Source organism: Ceratotherium simum, chromosome 2, assembly GCF_057802395.1.
Source record: "Ceratotherium simum simum isolate JZ-2026a chromosome 2, ASM5780239v1, whole genome shotgun sequence".
Lineage (NCBI taxonomy): Eukaryota > Metazoa > Chordata > Mammalia > Perissodactyla > Rhinocerotidae > Ceratotherium > Ceratotherium simum.
Genome location: NC_141901.1, coordinates 43,514,322 through 43,534,509, shown reverse-complemented (window position 1 = coordinate 43,534,509; position 20,188 = coordinate 43,514,322).

Sequence of the window (20,188 nt, the reverse complement as noted above, 5' to 3'; positions counted from 1 at the left end):
GCTCTTGTAGTCTGGGTTCATGGTTTCTTTTTTTTTTTTTTTTTTTTTAAGATTTTATTTATTCATTTTTTTCCCCCCAAAGCCCCAGCAGATAGTTGTATGTCATAGGTTCACATCCTTCTAGTTGCTGTACGTGGGACTCGGCCTCGCGCTGGACGGAGAAGTGGTGCCTTGGGGCGCGCCCGGGATCCGAACCCGGGCCGCCAGCATCAGAGCGCGCGCACTTAACCGCTAAGCCACGGAGCCGGCCCTGGGTTCATGGTTTCTTAAGCAAAACAATTTTATCAGAAATTTTGCAGGCTTCTGATTCTTTTCTTGTGAGCTCCACTGGCAGTAACCCTATTCAAAGCTCTTTTCCCTGACCTAATTCTTAAGCTAAGCTCATTTCTTTACTTCCTTGCTGCCGTTTCTCTTTTTCTTAAATGTACTGCTACTGTCCTAATGCTCTCTGGAACAATATGGATAGAAACACTGCACCTTTAATCTCATCTTTGCTGCAAAGATTTGTCTTACGACTTTTGTTTCTCTGGTCTTATCTCTCTGTGTTGAAATTTAGAAGTAGCCAACTTTTTAAATCGAACTTGTTTACTGTAATAATTCCTTTTTTTTTTCTACTTGCAAATTGGCCACTTCCTTCATGGCCAATTTATTTTATTTTCAAAATATTTTCATTAATATTTTGCCAAAGGAAGTCAATACTGGCCAATACTAACCAAATCTCTGCATCTTTCCAGTCATTTTTTTTTTTTTACTATAACTACAAGGTTATTGGTCAATTAGTCTGCTTTTCAAGTAACAAGTAATAATTTTACTACCTAAATGTTTTAATACAGTGTAATATTTGGGGAAGTGCTAGAGAAAGGCATAGCAGGAGTGTTCAATAATGTAGGAAGCCCTCTATTCTGAAGACACATAAAGCCAATATTATTGATACACTTAAAAAAATCCACAGTGTGGGGCTGGACGGGGGGCAAGTGGGGAAATAATTGTCCCAGTGGCTGACACTAAAGAAAGGGGCTGTGGTGAGTTTTGGGCTGGGATTTAAGGTAAAAAATCATAGACAGCTTTTTGGGCCCTATGTAACCAGGAAGACAAGACAGCTGCTATTTGACTAGTAGTAAATGGTATGTTACAGGAGTTTTTCCAAATATTCAGTTACTCATACCAGCATCCCTATTTTACCACAGCCTCATATACCTGTACTGTAATACTGGCTTAATATATCTCTTTAACATTACCTTATAACAAAGGATATTTTTTTCAAAAATCACAATTATATATTTACCAAATTAGAGTGGCATTACTACCACACGTGACAAACTAACACCTGCTAAAAGAACATTTCCTCAGTAAGAAAACTTCCTGTCCCTGAAAGGCTTTTATATGTGCCTTTAATCCACTCTTATAGGTAACCCTACCTCTGTAGAGTACAAACTTTCACAAAACAGGAAAGCCCAAGGAATGCAACTGACATGCGGGCACCTGAAGAAACATTCCTTAGTGCATTTTACTCTGAGCCGATTGTTTCTGCAGACTGAGAAGGCGCCGTAGAAGAAGAAATGTTCATCATGTCCCAAGGATGGCTGGTGGCAGAGAGTAAAAGCAGAGGGGAACCTACTCTCCTTTGGGCCTTGCCTCTCTTCCACTTGCTCTTTCCAGTCCAGACACAGTGCCCCTGGAACATACCAGGTAGGCTTCGGCCTTGAAACATTTGCTTCGGATAGTCTCTTGACTTGCGACTCTTCCCACAGATATCCTAATATCTACCTCCTTCATCTCCTTCAAGTCTGTCCAAACATCCCTTCTCAAAGAGGACGTACAACCCCTACCCTCACCTCTTTGGTGCTTCCAATTGCTTACACTACTATTTCTTTTTTCATAGCACTTAAAACATAATTTATATAGTCATCATGTTTCTTTATTGTTTATTCCCTTCTTCCCCTCTAGCATGTGAACTCCACAAAGTCAGAGATCTTTGTTATTGTTCCTTGATGTATCCCAAGCATATAGAACACTGCCTGACATATTGTAGGCACTCAAGTATCAGTTGAATGAATGAGCTGGAGGAGTTCCTTTGATCTAGATTTGGAGAATCCTCAAAATTTTCCATTGCCACCAGCAATTCGTTGTAACTGCAAGGCTAGAAAGGGCCTCCAGTGCTGAGCACATATTTCAGTGGGGAGGTTCCGGGGCACCACATCAGCTGACACTCCCTGACTTGTCCTTTCAGATGACTTGTATTTAGCTTGAGAAATAACTGAACCTGCTCATCTTGGGATGTTCCACTTCCAGCCTCACCCTGTGAGGCTGCAATCTCTCACATGGCTGAGCCTGAGTTCTTGAGATTCATGTCTATTTTGGAGCAATCAGATTGCATTTTGAATTTGAACAAAAGAAGAATGGTTGATGTTTTTGTGCTTCTTCTCACGTGATGAGAAGATATAGATATTGTATATGCTTTTGCTTTGTTTTATTGTGGGTTATTTTGAAATCTTCATGGGGAAGCAAGTTAGGCAGACAATATTAAAATGAAGGAGAATGAGAACAAGGGAGTTTCCATTTGAGAAAGAATTACTCCATGTTGATTTCAAAGAACAGTGAACTAAACTTGGCCGTTCTCCTCAAGTAGCACTTGCCTCATTTCCAGAGGCTATTTAGTTGAAATGAACTTCATGGTAGATAAGAAAAAGGCAAAATTCTTGGATCACAATTTCACAAATGTGGTCTGTCTTCCTTAATTCATCCAAAGTTTTCTTGCTGCACAAGAAAAAGAGCATTGTCTTTGAATTATGGCATATAGAGGGAGAGTCTTTGTAGTAAAACACAAATTTCTGGTAAGGAAAAATGCTAAATAGGAAGAAAGGGGAAGCAATCCAATGTTATAATGATGGTTTTAGAAGCTGAAAATATATATCTTCACAGGTTGGACAAGTACTGCCAGCTCATCAGAAGAACTTTGCCCTCTTTCCCTGCAAGAGATACCACCTGTTAACATAGTCACCTGTTTTGTTTAGACGTTGCTAAGTAATGGGAAAGACGTTCTCCTAGCAGTTGCCTTGTCAGCCACCTCCCGCAACCTCACCTGCTTAGCCTTTGATATGTCCTCCCCAGTCTCTGGAGACATGGTCTTCAAGTGTCCAGCACCTTCCACATTTCCACAAAGCCCGCCTTGCCACTGTCCATTACTACACTGTGGATCTCTTCCCAGTGTCCAGCTCCACAGTAACCACCTAGACAATGTCTGCCTAAGGCTTCTCCTTTGAAGCTTCCTGTGTATTTCCCAAAGCTGGAAGAGTCTCGGAAGCTGGCAGGGCCAAAACACCACAAAGACAAATGGATCCTCCCTTTTATGGCACTCTATCAAATTCTATTCAAAACCTGTTACGATGAGAGGTGGCATCTCACCTCTCATCATGTGTCAGAGGCTGATGCATCTTCACCAAGTGTCAGCCTCTAATCTCTTTGTGATGACACGTAACAGAGAAAGGCTTCTTTCCTGAACTTATTACCATGCAACATTCTAGGAGTAAGTTGAGAAAGTACTGTCCTCATCCACACCAACCTTTCCAGAGCCTCAGAAAGCACTTAGGTCAAGTCCAAACTTCTTACAGTGATCTATCTGCCCTTCTGTGCTCTAGGCATTGATTTCCATCCAGTGGATGACTGTGTTTAATGTCTGCTTTGTGAATTATAAGCCTATTTCATAATTGTCTTAACCTAGCTTCTCCAGAAAGTTATGCCTGATGCTAAAGCCTCATAGGGAGGGTTTCATTTGGGAATGTGACCCCAGAGTAAAGGAATAATGGACAAGGGGATAACTGAGAAGGAAGGAACTTCCATTCAAAGCAGCATTATCATTTTGTACATCACCACGCACAACTGGTGGTCAAGCCCATGAGACCTTTCGAAGATCTTTAGGAAATGGTCTCTTTATCCTGGAGATGAAGGCAGGAAGTATGGATCCATAGCCTCCTGTTCACTCCCCTTCACCACCACTTTTTGTCCAATCTGGCTCCATGTGCATTAACCCCCACACTTCCAGACTGAGGACAAGAAAGTGCACTGTGTTCCACAGGTGCCCTGCACTGTAGTACCATAGAAGCCTTGGATCAGGAATGGAGAGGAGGTTCCTCCACAAAGCTCTTCTAGACCTACATGGGAAGGGCCACATGACAGTGTGTAAATATGAGGTAGGGCAGAGAGAATGTGGAGGGATACCCAAGAGGTATCTAGTACACTTAACCAGCTAGATCAAGATATAAGAAAATTAGCAGCATCCATCATCCTGAGAAGAGCATCAGTGTGAAAGTCAGAGGCATGTGGGGAGATGCTGGCTGCAATCAGAAGCCGTATGGCTTCCTAGCAAATTCATTGGCTAATCTAGCACTGCTGGTGAAGAAATTGAGCTTCCCTGTATAGTAGAAAAAGCCTTAATACCCAACTATTCAGTGCACTTTAGACACAAGCAGAAGGGTAAAGGAGAAATTCAGGAGCTAAAAAGAGAAAGGTGTTGCTGGGGGAAAGGAGTTACAAGTCAGGTAGGTGCATCAGATCAAAGCCTAGAGAATGTTGAGTAACGGCCTCCCTTTGCACTCAGAGATATGGGTCCAGGAAAGACACAAGAGGTGGGGCCCAGCCTTGGAGCCGAGGTTCAGGTCAGCTGGGTCCATGCTAGTGCCATGGAGGACCAAGGAGCCAGAAGCAGGTTGCCCTAGGTCTGAGAATCCCACCAGATCAGCAGCAAGGCATACTTGATACTCCCTTTGCAGGGTCCTTAGAGATGGGTAAGGAAAGGCTTATATCCAAGGCTAGAGGAGAGCTAACTTGATGCAAGAAGGCTGGAACTCAGACATGGTGCTGGCAGTGGCCCCAGCCCAGAGGGAAGTGACTACTTAAACTCTAGCAGAGAAGGAAACAGATGGATGGGGATAATAGCAGAAACATCAGCATCTTGCTGAGTCCTTACCGCTCTTGCCAGCTCATTCCATGAGGCTTGTCACAAGGGAGTGTTTCCCTTATAAAAAGACTTTCTACTAATTCTCAAAGCAGCTTCTGGGTGTTTTATAACAAATAATGTCATTCGTTCATCCATCTGTTCTATAATTGTCAATCCGCTGAGCATCTACTGCACACCAGGGACCATGTGGGGATGGAGGTAGAATAATGGCTAGGGTACTCAGTTGTAGGGGCTTTTGGTGGTGGCTGGCTGGTCCTGGGCTCAAGTTCAGGGGAGGTGACACAGCTGTGGAGCCAGCAGGTACTCCAGAAACATTTAGGTAAGCAAAATAAGGAGAGAGGAACCGCTCAAACACTTGGGTTTGAAGAAAGATTTGAATATTCCAAAGACCACAGCTTGTCACAGACTGGGGATTGAAGTTAGGCCTGGATTAGTGACCTCAGTTTCATATTATCTTGAACAGAGTGAACTCTGGTATAAGAGATCAGAGAGTCTCATATCTCTCATCCCTGCGTTGTCCCCAGGAAGAGATCTTCATGACCCTTCAGGTCTTCAGGGCCTGCTGTCACATTAGAACAAATGGATGGGCCAAAGGGGCCAGGTTGCTCTGGGGCTCCTGAGCCTGACTGCCTCCACAGTGTTTTTTCACTGATGGGTGCCTATGCCCTGTCCACTATTGACTGTGAGGTCTTTCTTGGAGTAAAGGCTTTTTAGGGCCAAAAGAATTATTTTAGCCTTTCCTTTCCCCTCCCAGGCCCGGGTACAATGAGTGATAGATAAACAGAATTATTCCTTTTTTCCACCTGGGAAAATTCATGCCACCATGCCCTTGGCCCCAGAAGAACCAGAAACACCTATTGTTCATCTCCACATCTATTTCATATACTAAGCAGCCCAACAAGCCTGGTCTGTGCTGAGGATTAGGGCCTTCCAGAAAACAGGACTGTTTCTGGTTCCAGCAATCCTAGAATTTCTTCCTTCTCTCTCCTTCCAGCCAACACCACTCTCACCCTAAACACTACATCTGGCTGCAAAGGGTGCTCGGTGGGGATAAGGCCCAGGTGACTTCATTGTCAAATAGCAAGTGCCAGAAAAATGTTGAGCAGGTAGTTTCATCACAAAAGCTGAGCAAACAGGTAAGTGAGGGGAGTGGGGTGAATTATGTTTGGCAGGCAAAGAATGAAGACATAGCAGCCCAAAAGAGTCCCATTTCCTTGAGACAGGTCTTGATCTCTGTATAAAAAGCCAGTTGGCTGGAGACACCACACCAGGTCTAAGTCACCACACACCCTCCTCCTTTCTGTGTACCTGGTGAGTCTCTTTCCTTGCAACTTTTTACCAGCCACTCAAGGTATTTGACTTTTATTGGAACCTCTTTGGCCTTCTTGGTATCTTTTTCTGCATTATTGAAGTTCAATCATCAGAGTTACAGCCTCTAGAAATATCTTTGTTTTTTTCCAGTAATCATAGTTTGGCCTTGAAGGGACTTAAGACATTATCAATTCTGCCCCATCAGTTCTTGCTGTGTCAGTGAGAAGGGGACTGGCTTGTGCAAGAACTCAAAGTTAGCAGGATAAGGACCAGAATTGAAGTCCATAGCACTTTCAGTGGCATTTCTTTCTTTAGTCATAATTTTAATGCAGAGAATTTTATTCTTTCAACAAGTCATTTTGTGAGAATTTACTATGTTTGGCACTCTGGCTGCTATAAAAAAACAATTTAGACAACAGGGAATTTACACTATGAAACTACAATTTATTCAGGAAAATAAGGCATGGGCACGAAGAGCTTAAGTACCATGTAGAAAGTCACTAGCGTAAGGCAATACGGACAAGTAAAGTTCTAGGGCCGTCTGGGGAGACAGAGGAGTTCTGAAAGGCTTGCTCTAGAAACACTCTCAAAAGTATCGTATGAGGTGCTGTATGATCCGTGGTGGCTGGGTAGTACTTGAACAAGCAGAAAAGAGAAAAACATTTGAGGCAGAGGAGGGTGTGAGCAAAGCCAAAGGTGGGATCATGTGGGGTTCTAGAGAAGTCAGTAGTTATCTTATAGATGATAAGCCGTTCTATTTATCAGAAATGTGTGGGTGGGCTGAAGCTACTGGTTTTTTTTTTTTTTTTTTTTCCCAAATAGTATCACATTTCTATATGATTCAATAGTGTGATCGCACATTCTTGCCAGGAGCCTACTAGTGAGTTGTGTTGCTAACTGGGTTTTAAGATGTGCCAGGAAGAAAGAGACCACTGGGAGAGACCCTGTGCAAGTGGATCAGGACAAAGTGCCTTTACATTCCTTCTCTTGAAAGGCTCAGAAATCATCAAAGTGTTCCTTGTGGTAGACAGTGAGGAAGGGGAGGATTGGCTTCTTAAGAGATCGGAAATGGCATTGAACGTGGCTTCTTCCTTAGTTAACCCCTGTTTAAAGCATCTGTTCTGTCTCTAGGTCCAGCCTCCTTTGAAGCATGAGTTCCCAGCAGCAGAAGCAGCTCTGCACCACAACCCTGCAGCCTCAGCAGCAGCAGGTGAAACAGCCCTGCCAGCATCCACCCCAGGAACCATGTGCTCCCAAAACCAAGGAGCCCTGTCACCCCAAGTTTCATGAGCCCTGCCACTCCAAAGTTCCAGACCCCTACCACCCCAAGGTTCCTGAGCCCTGCCACCCCAAGTTTCCAGAGCCGTGTCCCGCAATGATCGTTCCAGCACCAGCTCATCAGAAGACCAAGCAGAAGTAATGCGGTCCACAGCCATGCCCTTGAGGAACCAAGCACTGGATGCTGACTCCCATCTCCCATTCTGCTTATGTGTCCCACTTACAATTAGCATGCTGCCACCCCGAGTCACAGTCCTTTCCCATGTGCACTCTAAAAACATGTGCTATTTCTTTTCCTCCTGCAACATTGTGAGCCTCTGAATTAGGCTCAGGTTGTTAGAATTAGCTCAGTTTCAGCTGCTTAGGATTCATCTGAAGTGTGACCAAAGGTGAAACAAGTGGATCAGCTCTGTTCTTCCCCCATTAAGTTAACTTTCAATTCCACTCCTGACTGTGTGCCCTGGTCTGACTCAGCTCCTTCCTTTCCCTCATGAAGTAGGACCTATACACAAACAGGTTGGTGAGGAAGGACTTCCTTTAGAAGCATCTGATCCCGGTAGCAGTGGGTGGGAGGTTGCTCTCACTGAACATTCCTGGGCTGTCAATGAGAGGTTGTGCAACGCCATCAGAGGTTGTTGCTTTGGACATTCAGGAGTGGGGCAGGACTCTCCTCTTGCAACTCATTGAGTCACAGAGAATCTAGTTAGTGCCTGTCCAAGCTGACTCTGACTCTCTAACCTTGAGTGTCCTGCCCTCAAATCTGGCTTCCAGATTGCTGACTTACCCAGCTAATTCCTGATTATTTCAAGGGATCTTGTTCCTACATATGTGAATCTGCTCCTCCTCCCTCATTGCTTTCTGATGCCTGTAACTCAGATTCTCAAACATACCCAAAGACTCACAGCCTCCACTTTTGTTGTCTCAATCAATCCTCTTCCACTCACTGAGTGCCCACTCTGTGCCAGAAAGAGGATAAGGAGGATTCACAGTGCTTGTCTTGGGGCATTTACAGTCTTTAGAGGAATGTACTTCACTCCCCACCGCACCCCTTATACAAACACACCTACACTCATGCACGCTAGATTGGGAGTCTCCCAGAGTAACACACAAAAGCTGACCCACTGCATTCCCAGGTTGGAGACTGTTTGCTTTACACATAGTGTGGCAGGAACCACAGGAACTGAAGACCAGAAGGCATACTGCCCTGACTTCCTGGAGTATAAAAATGTTACAGTGAAATGAAACATGACAGAATTGTTAACCATGCACTAATATATATATGCATCTATTTATATTTATATAAAAAGTATATATTTCTTTATGTTACTGGAAGACAAAGAAAATTCTCCTGCAGCAGTATAAAAAGAGACGTATTTTGGGTTGGCCCCGTGGCTTAGTGGTTGAGTGCACATGCTTTGCTACTAGCGGCCTGGGTTCAGATCCCAGGTGCGCACCAAAGCATCGCTTCTCCAGCCATGCTGAGGCCGTGTCCCACATACAGCAACTAGAAGGATGTGCAACTATGACATACAACTATCTACTGGGGCTTTGGGGGGGGGAAGGAGGAGTACTGGCAATAGATGTTAGCTCAGAGCCAGTCTTCCTCAGCAAAAAGAGGAGGATTAGCATGGATGTTAGCTCAGGGCTGATCTTCCTCACACACACAAAAAAAGAGAGAGACGTATTTTTACTTAGGTTGTTAAATGAAATAATGAAAAAAACATGAACATTTTGGTTTATCCAACAATTGTGATACTTTTCATCATAACATTTTTACCCGATTGCACTCTTTAAAATTATAAATTTTATTTGAAAATGTTTACCCTGAAAGTTCTATGATCCTAAATGTCTTTTTGTTTAATTGGTAGACAGGTCTACTATCATCTCCAAGTAAACAGTGCCTCCTAACACCAAAACCAACCAAACAAACAGAAAAAAATATGTTCTAATCATGCTATGTTTATTAGGCCAGGTAGGCTAACTGCCATAACACACACCCCCTAAATTGTTCTGTCTCAACCCAGTAGAAGTTATTTCTTACTCACATCCAAGTCCAGTGTGGGTTGACAAGGTCTTTTCTCTGTGCCATTATAAAGGGAGCCAGATTCCTTCCCTCATATGGTCTCACCGTCATTGAGTGCCTTGTCCTTCTCCAAATTCAAGTACAAGAATAGGGAAATAGACTCAGTATGGAAAAGACACCCCCGATCTTATCCACCTGGAATCAGAAATGACATGCATCCCTTCTGTTCTTGTTAGCTTGAGTAGAACTTGGTCATGTGGCGCTCTCTACCTTACAAAGTCAGGAAATGTAGTTTATCAGTCTGTCAAAAAGAAGAAGAAAACTGATATTGGTGAACCCTTCAAGGTTCTGCCACAGTCTACCCTTCTGGTCCTAAAATATCCATTTATTCCTTTAGTCTCATAAGCAGAATACAATCCCCCAAGGAAGAAACTCCATAGTCCCATCTAGTTCAAAATACATGGTCTTTGGGTGACATGAAATTCTCTCTATCACATCTTCCTACGGCTGATATTGGTTCAGCAAACTATGAGATGAATGCATCACCATTTCTTCCTGCTACCCAGCATCCAATGGTGACACAGGTACAGGAAAACTAAATAGAAATTACCGAGAGAAAATAACAGGAGAAAAATGGCAGTCAACACGGCCCTAGTTTTCTGAGATCAGCTAGGCAAGCACTGTGAAGTCATATTCTTCCCCACCCTAACATCCAGATGTGGCAGAAGTTCTGTGTTAAGGTCTTGATTCTGCTCTCTGGAAGGAACTCCTTTTTCCTTTGTTACCCAGCACTCTGCCATTGGTACGATTATTCTTTTTACGTGATCAAATGTGAAGTATGCATTGTGGATTGTGCCCTCCCTGATAAGGTAAATTTGCAGCTATCTTTCTACCCAAGTATGGTTTTAAGGCTCTTGGAAACAGTTTTATTTTGTTTGAGATCCAGCCCGTGGTTACTTCGGGAATACGATTCCTCAAAAACCTTGTGGACTTCTACTTGCTTCCAGTCAGTTCTACATGCCAATAATCATACCAAAATTTCTTTCCCAGAAATCATTCTTATGCTTATTTCATTCATTTGCTTCCTTTTCTCAATGACTTTCTTTCTCAATTGTAGCTTCTTTGAGACTATTTGGAAAAATAAACTTAGATGGGAAAACATTAAACCTTAATCCAGTCTTGGCTGAAAACCTGAGTCTTAATTGTCTTGAAACCGTTCTCTATTTGATCTTTTTCTATTTAGTATCTGGACATAATCAACTTTCCCAACCATGCAGATCTCTAGATTTCTGGTTTCCCTCTATTCCCTTGCATTTCTGTTTGCAAAAGAACCAATTTTTCTTTTTTTAAACAGTTTTATTGAGATAGAATTCACATATCATAACATTCAATCTTTTAAAATGTGCATTTCAGTAGATTTTAGTATATTCACAGAGTTATACAATCATCACCACCATCTAATTCCAGAATACTTTAATCATTCCAAAAACAAACTCCATATGGATGGGCTGTCACTTCCCATTCTCCCTCCCCCCAGGCCCTGGCAAACATTAGTCTACTTTCTGTGTACATAAATGATATCAAACAACATATTGCCTTTTGTGTCTGATTCTTTGACCTAGCACAATGTTTTAAAAGTCGATCTGTGCTGTAGCCTGTATTAGTATTTCATTCGTTTTTATTGCCAAATAATATTGCAGTGTGTGAATATACCTCATTCATCAGTTGATACACGTTTGGGTTGTATACATTTATTAGTTATTATGAATAATGCTGCTATGAACATTCATGTACAAGTTTTATGTGAACATATATTTTCAATTCTCTTAGGTATATACCTAGAAGCAGAATTGCTGTGTCATATGATAACTGTATGTTTCACTTTTTGAGGAACTGAGAAAATGTCTTTCAAGGTTGCTGAGCCATCTTACATTCCCACCGGCAATGTATGAGGGTTCCAATTTCTCCACACGCTTAGTGAGACTTGTTATTGTCTGTCTTTTTATTATAGCTATCCTGGTAGATATAAAGTGGCATCTCATTATAGTTTTAGTTTGCATTTCTGTAACGAATAACGATGGTAAACGTCTCTTCATGTGCTTATTGTGCATTTGCATAGCTTCTTTAGAGAAATGTCTATTCAAAGCCTGTGCCCATTTTTAGCTGGGTTATTTTTCATTTTATTGTTGAGTAGTAAGTGTTCTTTATATACTCTAGATAAAAGTCCTTAATCAGATATATGATGTATAAATAATCCCCCATTCTGTGGGTTATCTTTTCAATCTCTCAATGGTGTCCTTTGAAGCACAGGAGTTTTTAATTTTTCTAAAGTCTAATTTACCTATTTACCTACGTTTTTTTCTTTTGTCACTTGCACTTTTGGAGTGACATCTAAGAAACCATTGCACAATTCAAGGTCACAAAAATTTATACTTGCATTTTTTCTCAGTTTTATAGTTATAGTTGTTACACTTACCTTTAGACCTATAATCCATTATGAGTTAATTTTTGTATATAGTATGAGGTACTGGTCCACCTTTATTGTTTTGCACTGGATATCCAATTGTCCCAGTGTCATTTATTAAAAACACTGTTCTTTTCCCATTGAATTGTCTTGCCACTTTGTCAAAAATCAATTGATCATAAATGTAAAGATTTCTTTATCAACTTTCTCCTTATGTTAGTATCACACTGCCTTGACTACCGTAATGTTGTAATAAGTTTTAAAATTGGGAAGTGTGAATCCTCCAACTTAGTGTTTCTTTTTCCAGATTACTTTGGCTAGTCAGGGTACCTTGCATTTTCATTTGAATTTTAGGATCTACCTGTTAATTTCTGCAAAAAAGACATCTAGGATTTTGATAAGGATTGTGTTGAGACTGTAGATCAATTTGGTGAGTGTTGCCATCTTAACAATATTAAGTCTTGCAATTCATAAACAGGGGATTTCTTTTAATTTATTTATGTCTTTTTTTTTATTGTGGCAATGTTGGTTTATAACATTGTATAAATTTCAGGTGTACATCATTATATTTCTATTTCTGCATAGATTACATCATGTTCACCACCCAAACACTAATTACAATCCATCACCACACACATGTGCCTAATCATCCCTTTCGCCCTCCTCCCTCTCCCCTTCCCCTCTGGTAACCACCAATCCAATCTCTGTCTCTATGTGTTTGTTTGTTGTTGTTTTTATCTTCTACTTATGAGTAAGATCATAGAGTATTTGGCCTTCTCCCTCTTACTCATTTTGCTTAGCATAATACCCTCAATGTCCATCCATGTTGTCACAAATGGCTGGATTTCATCGTTTCTTATGGCTGAATAGTATTCCACTGTGTATATATACCACATCTTCTTTATCCATTCGTCCCTTGGTGAGCACTCAGGTTGCTTCCAAGTCTTGGCTATTGTGAATAATGCTGCAATGAACACAGGGGTGCATATATCTTTACTCATTTGTGTTTTCATGTTCTTTGGATAAACGCCTAGCAGTGGAATAGCTGGATCATATGTCTTCTTGAATTTCTTTCAATGATGTTTGTAGTTTTCAGCAAATAAGTGTTGCACTTCTCTTGTTAATTTTACTCCTAAGTGTTTTATTATTTTTGATGCTATTGTGAAATTTTTCTACTTTAACTTTCAGGTTATTCATGTGTATAGAAATACAGGTGATTTTTGCATATTGATCTTGTATCCTGCAATCTTGCTAAACTCGTTTACTAGTCCTAATAGTTTTTTTGTGTATGAATTCCTTGGGATTTTCTATATAAAAGATCATGCCATCTGTCAATATAGATAATTTTTATATCTTTCGTTCCAATCTGGATGCCTTTTATTTTTTTTCTTGCCTAATTGCCCTAGCTAGAACCTCCAGTACAACATTCAATAGTTTAATAGAAGTGTCAAGAACGCACATCCTGTCTTATTCCTGATCTTTGTGGGAACGCATTCAGTCTTTCTCCATTAAGTATATTACCTATGGGGTTTTCATAGATGGCCTTTATCAGACTGAGGACGTTCCCTTCTATTCCAAGTTTGTTGACTGCTTTTTATCATGAAAAGATGTTGCATTTTGTCTAATGCTTTTTCTGTGCCTGTTGAGATGATCATGAATTTTTTTCCTTTATCCTATGAAAGTGGTGTCTTATGTTGATTGATTCTTTGTGTTAAATCAACTTTGCATTCTTGGGATAAATCGCTTTTGCTTATGGTGTATAATCTTTCTTATAAGTTAATAGATTTGGTTTGCTATTATTTTATTGAGAATCTTTCATCTATATCTTTAAGAAATATTGATGTGTAGTTTTCTTCCCTTGTGATGTCATTTTCTGGTTTTCGTGTAAGGGTAACACTGGCCTCATAGAATGAGTTGGTACATATCTCTTCCTCTTCTATTTTTTAAAATTATTTTCAATTGTAAAATACACATAAAATTTATCATCTTAACTATTTTTAAGTGTACAGTTCAGTAGTATCAAGTCCTCCTCTTCTGTTTTTTTGCAAGAGTTGGTGAGGGGTTTATGTTAATTGTTCTTTAAATGTTTGATGCAAATTGGCGGTGAAGCCATTTGAGCTTGGGCTTTTCTTTGTGGGAAATTTTTGGATTATTAATGTAATCTCTTTATTTCTTATAGGTATTCATATTTTCTGTACCACCATAAAACATATGCTTCCTTTGAGAAGCTGTGTGAAAACTTCAATAGTCCAGTTGATTAAATTAGCTGTTTGGCTCATGTATAGTAGAGACAAATCTGATGAATCTCTGTGAGAGACTTGTGCTTAAAATCATGACTCTATTCTGAGGCTTTGGGTAACTTACCATTAAGTAAGATTTATTTTTCATGTTGTTTCTTGGTCTTGAGAGATCCGAAATTTACTTGCTTTTGAGTCGACACTTCTGGAGACAGGGTGAGGGCTTCATTTCTGCTGGCCCAACTGAGCATACTATAAAGATGGTTACTGGGAAGTAGACTGGGGAAAGTGCATTTCCTTAGTGAGTGCTTCAAAGGTGGACATGAGTCTAAGCACTTTGGAGGTAGGAAGGAGGAATCAAGACACTTAAGTAAAGACACAGAGGGGGCTAGAAAGTCTGCTGCAAGGAGCAAATGTTTCTGCTGCTAATTAAGTATCTTTCCTGTGTCTCAGAAAATCTGAGAAAACTTCCATTGACAAAATTCACAGGAGGAACTTTCCTGCATTTTGAGCAAGCAAAGCCCATCTAATGAATGGGCTTTCATCACTTCAAAATCCAAGAACGTTCTCTGATCTCAAAACACTATCATTAGAAGACTACACGGCTTCTTCTTCCTTCCTTTTTAGCCTCTGACCACCAATTGGTTCTTCAGCAAGACTTTTATTCTCACGACATTTACCACAAAAATTCCACTCTTTTCTAGGAGCAATAAATGTTGGATGGTTACAAAAGACATCCTCAGGAAATCAGGCTCAATTTATAATATTCTAGTCAATCCCATAAAAACTTTTTCAAGATTCTGTGCTTTCAAACACCTATTAAGGATCTAACTAAGCTTCCTCGGGAAAAGACCCAAGTGCTATTCTGAGAGAATTGTTGAGACTCAGACTCTGTCTTTAAGGGGCTGTAATTTAATACACAAGGCTTTGAAGTTCAATGGAATATTGTATCTTAAATTTCATAGAGTAAAACACATTTCTTTCTTCTCATTCAATTTGTATTTAAAATTTCCCCCTTTTAACTCCTTATTTCTTTTCTCATGTGAAATTTTAAAAAATGGACTCAAAAACAAGCCAAAATAACATGTAATACTCTCCATTTGGCAACTTCTGTATCAGTAAGAATAAATTCCAAATCATTAATTATTAACAATAGTCTTTTTCCACCTCCAGAATGATTCTAAATAACATCAGCCTGTCTCAAACATAGATGATTCCAAGAAATCATCTTCTTCTGATTTTCTAGAGAAGATTGTATATTTAGTATTTACATAATGTCATCTTTGAGGCACAATCCCTTTTATAGATCCCAACTGTCTCATTCTTGGAGATATGAAGTAATCAAGATGAGCTGATTTAATTATTTTCCAAACAAAATGTAATCCATTTAATCTTCCAAAAATAACACAACACATTTGATATTATTTATAGGAAATGGCCTATTCTTCATTGGGTTAAAGTCTCAGCAACTTACCTGAGGCCTAAATTAGCTGGTAGTTTCAAGAACTTATAGTATCTGAGGAATGCGAAGAATTTTCTAACCTAGGCCATGGAGCCCATTCATCAACTCCTTTATTCTATGAATTCACTGAGTAGAAAGCAATGGCTAAGCAAAACTTCCAGCAGTTTCAAGGGACTGAGAAGACAAAGAGTAGAGTTTAGGAATGCCAAGATTCTTGAGAGTCCAAGATTCTAGAGAAAGGACTTGCAAAGAGGTGAATCCAATGCTCTGTGTCATTTCATTTCATCAGAGAACTGGAATCTATTTTTTAAAGTAATAAATAGAAATTTTAAAAATAAGAAATAAAATATCTAAAGTAAGAATTCAATTGATACATTTAACAGCAGATTGGACACAGCTGATGGAAGATTAGCAAAGTAGAAACTTAATGAATGACAGTATACTAAAATTCTAAAGAGATAAAAGATGGAAAATGAAGAAAAGAGTGAGATAAACTTACAAGACAAGGCTAAATATTTAACAAGTATGTAATTAGAGTCTCAAAAAGAGAGGAGAGAGAAAGAATGAGGTAAAAGTGATATTGGAAGAGACAATAGCTGATAATTTTCTAAGGTGGTAAAAGACATCAAATTGTTTTCTTAAGAAACAATATAAACTCCAAACAGGATACATATAAAGAAAAACACACCTATGCAAACCATAGGCAAACTGCAGAAAATCAAAGACAAAAAGAAAATCTCTCAAGAGCAATCAGAGAAAAAAAGACATTAATATCAAGAAGCAAAAATTCTTACTTCTAAACAAACTTTTAAAGAAAGAAGACAATAGAATTCTCTTTTAAGTGCTAAAAGAAAATAACTGCCAGCTGAGAATTAAATACTTGGTGAAAATAACCTTATAAAATGAAAGTGAAAAATAAAATTTTCAGACCCTCCTCCAAAAAAAAACAATGCTCAGGAAATTCATCACCAGTAAACTCCCACCAAAAGCAAACAAACAAACAAAAACACTAAAGGAAATTTTTCTTACAGAAGGAAAATTATTCCAGATAGAAATCTAAAAATATATGAAGTTATAAAGAGTATTTTCATAGAAATATAGGAAAGATAGATAAATATGTGAATAAATCTAAATAGTCTAAGTAATAATGACTTGTGGGTGTTTATATACATGTAGAATTGAAGTGTATCACCATAATAAAAAAGTGGCAAGAGGTAAATAGAATTGAAGTGTTCTAATGACATTGAGTTGTATGGGAAATGAAACCATGAGAGAAAAAAATGGATAAATTGCACATCATCAAAATTAAAAACCTCTACTCTTCAAAATAAACTGTTAAGAAAATTAAAAGTGAGTCCACAAATTGGCAGAAAATATTACATGTATATACCAAAGATATGTACCCAAAATATATAGAGCTTCTACAAATCAATCATGGAAACAGCAAATAAACTATTTTTTTAATTGGCAAAATATTTCAATAGACACTACACAAAAGTAGGTATAATAATAAGAAAGTTAAAAATTTCTTTATTATTATTAACCATCAAGAAAATGCAATTTAAAAAAAGGGTCCCTCAAAGGCAAAGTGTCTGCCTCCTTACCATGTGAACAACCTGCCCTTCTTATTCCAACAACCCACCAAAATTCAGTATTTTGTCATTTTTGTTCACCTCTGAAATTACTTTCTTGAATGTTCAGGCCCCAGATTTGAAAAATATGGGAGTTTTCAATGTTTATTTGTATTTGCAAAATTACTGCTGCTATACAATGTATTTTTTAAGTGCTAAGCTTACTAGTTAAAAAACCTTCCAAAAGACCCCCAGAGCTGCACCTTTCCAGATGTAAATGGAAAATTATTGGATTAAAGATGAAAAAGTTAACTTTTCCACCACAATTGTATGAAACTAGCAATAAATAACAGGAGGAAAACTGGAAAATTCACAAATATATGCAAACTAAACAATATACTCCTGAACAACCAACGGGTCAAAGAAGAGATCTAAAGGGAAATTGGAAAATATCTTGAAACAAATGGGAATGAAAATGCAACATACCAAAATTTATGGGATGTAGCAAAAGCAGTTTTAAGAAGAGAGTTTAGAGAGATAAATGCCTACATGAAGAAAAAAAGAAATATCTTAAATAAACAACCCAACTTTAAACCTCAATGAATGAGAAAAAGAAGAACAAACTAAGCCCAAAGTTAGCAGAAGGAAGCATATAACAAAGATCAGAGCAGAAATAAATGAAATAGAGACCAGAAAAACAATAGAAAGAATCAACAAAACTAATAGCTGTTTTTTTGAAAAGATAAATAAAATTGACAATCCTTTAGCTAGACTAATTAAAAAAGAGGTAGATTAAAGTGAATAAAATCAGAAATGAGAGAGGAGACATTATAACTGATACCACAGAAATAAAAATGATTATATAAACTACAATAAAAATTATATAACCAAAACTTGGATAACCTAGAAGAAATGAATAAATTCCTAGAACCATAAAACTTACCAAAATTGAATCATGAAGAAATATAAAATATGAATAGACCAATAATGAGTAAGGAGAGTGAATCATTAATCAAAAACACCCCCAAAAGAAAAGCTCAGGACAAGATGCCTTTATGGATGAATTCTACCAAATATTTTAAAAGAGAATTAATACCGATCCTTCTTGAACTCTTTCAAAAAAAATTGAAGAGAAGAGAACACTTCCAAAATCATTTTATGAGGCCAGCATTACCTTGAAAACAAAGCCAGACAAGGACACAACAAGAAGAGAAAATTACAGGCTAACATCCCTGATGAAATAGATGTGAAAATCCTCAACAAAAAGACTAACAAACAGAATTCAACAGCACATTGAGTGGATCATACTCCATGAAAAAGTGGGATTTATTCCTGGAATGCAAGGATGGTTCAACATACACAAATCAATAAATGTGATATATAACATTAAGAGAAAAGATAAAAATCATGTAATGATCGCAATGGATGCAGAAGAAGCATTTGACAAAATTCAGTATCCTTTCATGATAAAAACTCTGAACAAAATAGATAGAGAGGAAATATACCTCAACATAAAAAATGCCATATAGGATAAGCCCAGAGATAATATCATACTTAATGGTGAAAAGCTGAAAAGTTTCTTCAAAGTTGAGAAACAGACAAGGGTGCCCACTCTCAGTACTTCTATTCAGCACAGTACTGAAGGTCCTAGACAGGAAATAAGGCAAGAAAATGATATAAAAGTTATCCAGATGGAAAGGAAGAAGGAAAATTGCCTCGGATTTCAGATAACGTGATCTTCTATATACAAAACCATGATGACTCCACTCCAAACACATTAGAACTGGTAAACACTTCAGAAAGTTTCAGGATACAAATTCCATAGACAAAATTCAGTTGTGCTCCTATACGCTTACAACGAACTATCAGAAAGAGAAATTAAGAAAACAATAGCATCAAAAACAATAAAATCTTTAGGGCTAAATTTAACCAAGGACGTAAAAGACCTGGACAATGAACATGATAAGAAAGGATAAAAGAAAGTGAAGAAGACAGATGTAAATGGAAAGATATCCAGTGTTCAAAGATTGGAAGAATTAATATTGTTAAAATGTTCATACTACCCAAACTGATTGACAGATTCAATACAATTTCTATGAATTCCACTGGTATTATCCACAGAAATAGAAAAAAGAATCTTAAAATTTATTTGGAACCACAAAAAAACCCAAACAGCCAAAGCAATCTTGAGGAAGTAGAACAAAGCTGGAGGTATAACACATCCTGATTTCAAACTATGTTAGAAAGCTATACTAACACAAAAGTATGTTACTGGCGTAAAACAGACACACAGACCACTGGAACACAGTACAGAGGCGAGACGAAAACCAAGCATATACAGTCAACTAATCCTTGACAAGGATGTCAAGAACATAGAATGAGGAAAAGATAATCTCTTCAATAAATGGTGTTGAGAAAACTGGACAGCCGCATGCCAAATAATACAACTTAGTCCCTATCTTATACCATTTACAAAAATTAATTCAAAATGGATTAAAGATTTAAATATAAGACCTAAAATCATAAAAAACCTAGAATAAAATTTGGAAAAAGCTTCTTGACATCAGTCTTGGCAATGATTTTATAGACAGGACACTAAAAGTAGAATGAACAAAGTAAAGATAAAGTGAGACTGCACACCAAAGGAAAACATCAACAAAATGAAAGACAACCAACAATGTTTAAGGGTACCTTCTTCTCCATATCCTCACCAACACTTATTTCTTGCCTTGTCAATTATAGTCATTCTTACAAGTATGAGGTAAAATCTCATTGTAGTTTTGATCTGCATTTCTCTAATAATTAGGGTTGTGGAACATCGTTTCATGTGCCTGTTGGCCATCTGTATATCTTCTCTGAAAAAAAGTCTGTTCAGATCCTCTATA